The sequence below is a fragment of the Neopsephotus bourkii genome, unplaced genomic scaffold (genome assembly GCF_033783945.1).
Source record: "Neopsephotus bourkii isolate Nb327-2 ecotype Australia unplaced genomic scaffold, CSIRO-AGI_Nbou_v1 NB_479, whole genome shotgun sequence".
NCBI lineage: Eukaryota > Metazoa > Chordata > Aves > Psittaciformes > Psittacidae > Neopsephotus > Neopsephotus bourkii.
Genome location: NW_026900980.1, coordinates 865,766 through 872,285, shown reverse-complemented (window position 1 = coordinate 872,285; position 6,520 = coordinate 865,766). Strand labels below are relative to the sequence as shown.

General features: G+C 48.6%; 1 protein-coding gene across 14 annotated transcripts in view; it reads left to right on the top strand.

Annotated features, from left to right (window-relative positions):
• Positions 1–2,207: 2,207 nt before the first annotated feature.
• DYNC1I1 (dynein cytoplasmic 1 intermediate chain 1) overlaps positions 2,208–6,520 on the top strand; it is a 194,306-nt gene continuing 189,993 nt past the window's right edge. For 10 of the 14 annotated variants that reach the window (XM_061350052.1, XM_061350061.1, XM_061350058.1 and 7 more), the window contains exon 1: positions 2,210–2,440. The gene's annotated coding sequence lies outside the window, so the exon portion shown is untranslated. Of the gene's footprint in view, positions 2,441–6,520 lie in introns of all 14 variants that reach the window. The other 4 variants (XM_061350053.1, XM_061350047.1, XM_061350049.1 and 1 more) reach the window with 3 other exon arrangements.

Sequence of the window (6,520 nt, the reverse complement as noted above, 5' to 3'; positions counted from 1 at the left end):
AACTGTGGTTTAGAATGCTTTTTTAAAAAGCATCCTATGTGAGTAATTGGTAGAATATAAAATAGCACTATGTTGTAACAAAAAAAATGTAGGATTTAATAAGCTTTGAAGACTTATTAATGGCTTATATCAGGGACAGGGACTTTTTACAGGAGCATGTAGTGATAGGATGAGAGGAGATGGCTTCAGACTGACAGAGTGTATATTTTAATTAGGCATCAGGAAAACAATCTTCCCTGTGATGGTGGTGGGACACTGGCACAGCTTGTCCCAGAGAAGCTGTGGCTGCCCCATCTCTGGCAGTGTTCAAAGCCAGGTTGAATGGGGCTTTGAGCACCCTGGTCTAGTGGGAGGGGTCCCTGCCCATGGCAGGGGGAACTGGATGAGCTTTAAGGTCCCTTCCAACCGAAACCATTCTGTGATCCTGTGATTCTATGATTATCATACAGTGTGATGGCATGATACGTATAGTCTATGATACTATGTTACGTGTACAAGATGTCATCATGGTTATATATATATACGTTAGCAGAACCTCATCGCACTCAAGAACCTCAACACTGTGGAGAACCAGTCTGATCTATCGATTCAGGAATACTCAATGACCTCAAGGCCCTCTTAGCTCAGGAACAACTTAAAGGCATCCGCTGAGTTTGCAGGGAATTTGCAAATGATGCACAATCCAAACAAACCAAAACAAACCCTGTGGGATTTCTGCTAAAGCTGAGAGAAAGGCCAACACTTCCAAAAGCAAACAGCACTTTCTGAAGCTCAGTTTTGAGTGTCTGAGTTTGAAAGGGCCTTATTTTAATAAAGAGCTGCAAAATGAGTGACCCAAATGTGAAACTTTCCAAATCGTGCATTTAAACCCACAGGCTCTTTCCCACATGCTCTAGCCTGCACAAGCAGAGGGTGCTCTTTAAGGGTTCGTACAGGAGAGCAAGATACGAATCTTTCCTGGTTCAACTCCAATTAAATTGTGAAACCGTTATTTCATTACCTTCAATGGATGCTGCTCCTCCTCAGGGTTCTTTGTCCCATGCCCAGGTGTACTCCAGCTGGATCTGACTGGAGCTGGAGGTGATGTGAATGGCTTTTCAGTGGTTTGGGTATACCTCACTTTTCCCAGGAGAGGCCCTGGACCTGGAATGATGGTGACCAAACATGGCTCCAGGGACAGGTTTCAGAAGAGTACCTCTCCTGGTCTCTTGGACCAGAGGGGTGAGTAATATGGTAGTAAGTCATACGTCCAGGACATCATGTTTTTAAGGAGCAAACCATGGTACCAAAGGCTGCATGTTTTCTTCCTGTGTAAGGCAATATACCCATGTGCAATAAGAGGGAGAGGAAAGCTGGGTTATCTACACCGGAGGTGGATGTTATCTGGAGGAACATGGACTACCTCCAACAGCTCTGCTTGGCTGCTTTCCCCAGGAGGACATGATGGTGTAGGAAGAGGAGCAGGCGTGCTGCTAGAAGTCTGGCCCTCCTTAATGGTACCTGTCCCCACAGGAGTGCTCTGAGGGAACTGGGACAAAAAAATCCTCTGCCTTTGGGCAGCCTTACCCCTGTCTAACCATGAAAACTGGGTATCATTCACCTGCTCTGGAGCTCTCCTTATTATCCAAAGGATAAGGCATCAGCAGGGGTCTGCTGCCCTCATGACAGTTGACCAGGCTCCTATGGGGCTGACGGCCAAAGCATGGTAGGGCTGATGGGTTGCTGTGGGGTGATGGTGAGGACACTGGGGGGTGATGGTAAGGTTGATGTTTGGGCAGGCACTGGGAATAAATCTAGGCAGCTTTGAGGGTGATGGCTAAGCCATTGTGGGGCTGACAGCTGCTGCACGGGGATAGTGGCAAGGATGCTGCGGTGGGTGATGTCTATGCTGTTGTGAGGGGTGACGGTGATGCTGTAGCTGGGCTGATCGCCAGCCGTGCAGCTGCAAGGGGAAAACCTGCGCCAGAGTGGGGGTGACAGCGAGGGGCCCCCGCAGGAGCTGGGGGAACGCACTTCAGGCCGGGGTTGCCGGGGGGGGTGGGGGCAGGAGAGTGGGTCCAGGCCGGGCAGGGACATCGCTTCCCCCGCAGGCCCCGCAGCCGCCACCTGCCCCGTGGCCCCGCCCCGGTTCCGCCGGGCGCTGCTGGGCTGCCGGGCGGGGGGGGCCGAGTGCCGCTACCGGGGGCGTGCGGGCGGAGGAAGGGGAGAGGAGGCGGGAGGAGGAAGGCGGCAGCAGCAGCAGCTCTCGGGAGGAGCCTGTCCAGCGTGAGACAGCACATTCAGCCGGCGGCGGCCGTCCTGCTGCAGCGGCGCGGCACGGCACGGCACGGCACGGCGCAGCGCCGCCGGCAGCAGCCGTTTGGGCAGCGGGGCGTCCCTCCGCTCTCCCGGCGGCGGGGGCTCGGTGAGGGCTGCACGGCGGCGGGAGCCCCTCCGGGAGGTAAGGCACCGCGGCGGGCGGCGGGGACGAGCGGGGACTCCCTTGGGAGAGCTGCGCGGCGGGCTCTCCTCGGGATGCACAGCGGCAGCCGAAGATGCTCCCGGGCATCCCTCGGCTGCCCAGCAGGCACCGGGCGGCCCTCTCCGGGGGTGGGCTTTTCCACCCTTTCCGGGGCGGGAGCGGCCGGGAGGGCTGCGGAGAGACCCGCCGGCCTCAGCAGCACCTGCTCCGGTCCCTGGGGCACCTCCCCGCACCAACACTGGCAGCGGCACCGGCACCGTGATACCCTGCTCCGCCGCAGGGACTGCCGCAGGCTCCCCGGCTTGTGTCTCAGCGTCGAGCAGCCTTAATGCAAAGGGGGGTGGGTGGGAAAAAGTTTCCTATCTTTAATTCTTTGCACAGCGTGAGCAACAGCGGGTTTGCTCAAGTCCATGACGACAGCAGACAATTAGATCTTTTCCAGTTCCTAAGATAATTCCTTAGAAGGGTGAGAGAAGGAGGGAATCAATGAGAGGCCTTTTCCACTAATAGTCCGTTGAATTACATTTTCAGAAGGATGTTATTATGGTTACATTGAGCTGGGAATCCCCCTGGGTCGGTAGAAACCATATGGTCCCTAGACATTTCCTAGACAAAGCCCCTGTTTTACTGACTGGGATAAACTATGTTTCTCTGTCAATACCGGCATTGACAGAAGGTAAAAATTTCAACTGTAAATACATATAAAATAAGGATTCTTAGCAGAACAGCCTAACCTGCTATTATAGGGGGGACAAGATGGTAAGACCTGACATGAAGTTGGAACGTGGCTTTGGCACTTGCACCTGGTAATTTATCCTGACACACAGGGTTTTGTCAGCTCTTTGCTTCTGTGTGAGGACATTAAATTACCCCTGAAATGGCTCTAAACATCATGAAGCAAAGTGCTGCAAAATCTGTCTCAGAATGGCAGTCCAGATCCTGAGACCATCTATCTCCTGATGGTATCATCAGGGTCACTGAGGAATTTCATTTCTGTTAATACCAGTGTGCTTTGTTGAAGTGCCTCATTTGTTCTTGCTAAGTTAATGAGAAGCAGTAAATGAGAAGTTAGATGTTTTCTGATTCTTTTAACTTCCTCTTTTTACTTTCTTTCATTTTAGAGAACATCTCTAGTAACAGTCTCCATGCTTAGTGAAGGTGGATAGAACTCCTGTGATTTATGTGTAGCATTTCTCAGCAAGAATGGGTTTCCTCAACACAAACCTTGGGGCTGCACCCGGGTCTTTTCTCCCGGGAGTGCTCACTCTGATAACTATCCTCTGCTTCATTTTGTTTTCCCAAAACCATCCATTTACAGTCCATGAAAATACAAAATGTGTTGTCCCTTCTGCACCTTCTTCTCTGTGCACAGAGTACTTTGAGGATTGGGGCTTGCTATCCTTTTCCTTGACATATGAAAGACTTCCGAGGGCCAGGTATGTAGTGGTTCAAGAGATGTTTAGAGTTGAATTAGCTGGATTTCTCCTATCTCTAAGCACCTCTGCCTCAAATTAGGCTACCCTAACAATGTATTAACTGCAGTGCTGCCTCATCCATAGTTTAGGAGAGGAATCTTCAAAGGAGCAGCAATAAACCGCACCCTCCGTGCACAATCATTATTCAGAATTTGGAAATCTCGCGACTCAAAGAATAGTTAGGCAAATACTCTTTCGTACCCTGCAGATCTTAAATTAAGAAGCTGACCTTCCAGCTCTTTCTATAGGAGGAAGGGCAGTGAGCTGCCCTCCTTTGTGATGCCTTTCAGTGCCTATTTTTTTCGTTATTGAAATGCATTTGTTTGTTTTCCAGCTTGTGTTTTTCCAGCTTCAGGTTCCTGGTTCCTGCTATGACTGTCACAGATAAAAGCCTTGCTTTAGCAGCTGTCTTCAGTGTAGGTACTCTAAATGATGCAGCAAGAACTTACCTGCTTTATTCAAATAAATTAACAGATCAAGTCTCTTGGTCTCCTTTTCTTTTGTAAGACAGTTTTTAAGACTCATTCCTTGCTATGGTCAGTTTTCCAGTCTGCAAGGAGAGGGAGAAGGAATATTAGACAGAGCTAGGCGCAATGGGTTCTGATAGAGGTTCCTCTGTTGCAGGACACTGGACAAGGAGGTGAAATGGACTGGGGGGTGGAGGAGGGAAGATAAGGGAGCAACATAGAACAAAATAAGGGTACAGAAAGGCATTGTTGTTTTTCAAAGCTTCACCAACTCCTGCTAATGATTCAGGTAATCGTGGTATCTTTCAGCTCCTCAAACTTGACTTCTCATAAAGGTTTATATATGTTCATGATCTCCTTCTAGGACTACTCAGGCTCATTAGCTGCTCCATGCCCTGAGGGCCCTGTTGAGCTCCAGTTTGCCTTGGCCAACAACAGAAGTAATAACAATGTTTCAGAGCTCCTAATGCCTAGTGCCAAAACAAGATGCCACTTGGAGGTGGTGGTGGGGTGTTAACAGAAAGATCCTCCCTCTCCTACCCATGGGTTTTGATTTTCAGGGAAGTTAGAGGAAGCTAACACTGCAATCACCACTGAGGTGCTCATGGAAATTCACATTTGCAGAGATACAGTCTCAGCCTTTCTGCAACCATAGCCACACATCATGACCTCAGTGCAGTACACATACGATATATTCATATTTTTGTTTTTAAAACCTTAAGTGAAATAAGACATAATGGCTATAGACATAGTCTATGTGTAAAGGGGGCATTTTCTGGCAGGAATACTGATCTAGTATGCTGGCAAAGTGCCCTTAGTACAGATGCTTCTTGTATTAGTGAAACTGCGCTTTTGTCAGCGTAGCTCATGTTAGTTCATTTGAGCAACACAAGTTATACAGGTGAATACGCATCTGTGTGTCCATAAGGGGGGTTGATTTCCAGATGAGGTATGGTATCGTGTTCTATTTGGCTGACCTATATAAGCAGGCAGAAATGGTAATGCAGGAATGATGCTGCTTTAAAAAAAGAAACCAGAAAATTTGAATAATCTGAAAAGAAGTGTCTGAAAAAGCTGCAGTGGCAGCCGGAGACCCTGGCTCAGTCTAAGTCTTGGAGAGACACAATATGTCCCTTTTGCTACTTGGTAATTACCCATCTAAAACCGTGGTAACTCTTTTTAGTCAGACATGACATTGGGAGCTGTTGTTCATTTGGCCATCTGCAAGCACTCAAATTAAGGCAATATACAGTATACGTGAGCTTGCTTCCCCAGTACCATTCTTTTTAGGTGGCATCATCTTGCCAAATTTTCTGGGATACTGCTACTTCCAAGCAGATGGCAGGAGCTGCAGGAAGCTGTGAAGAAGGCTGATGTGGGAACCACTAGATCTCATAGACACAAGATACCTCTGACCATTGTCCCAACTCCTCCTGAGCTTAAGACTATACCCCCTCTGTCTTTTTACTGTGCTTCTTTAGCACTTTTTGTTTTCCCATTTGAAGCAAAAGCATTCTGGTGAGTGCCTGGGAGTGCTTTGCAACAGCAGAAGGCACAGAGCAGGAATGGCAGTTGTAGAAGTGTTTCGTGGGCAACATGCTGTAACTCCATGCTGAAGTATTAAGGGCAGAGGTCTCAGCCCCATTGCTGCTAATAGTAACAGGAGTTTCTCTGTGGCTTCTGTGGTGGTGAATCTAGCCTCTAGAGTGATGTCAGGAGTCAGATACCATCATGGTTTAACCCCAGCAGAAACTAGGAAGATAATTAACTGTATTCCAACTGGAACTGTGACAGCTTTATATTGCTTGAAAGCTGTGAAACATCTCCAGACTCTACTGAAGCCAATGAGAGTCTTTGTATTGACTTTGATGAGGTCCTGTGTAACTGCTGCTTTGACCTGTGTGCAGACACCTGTGCCACCTGTCGAATAATCACTGCTCAGATGACTCTTGCGTTCCTTGGCTGTTAAAGTGCATGTTATTATGTTTTAATACTGCTCCCATGTGTGTGGATCAGCTTGTCTGACCTGGAGAGACAGATTACATCAACCTGAGGAATAAACCTTCTGGAGCAGTGCAGTTCTACCATGTGCATTCACTGCGTGTTGGCTGACAGTC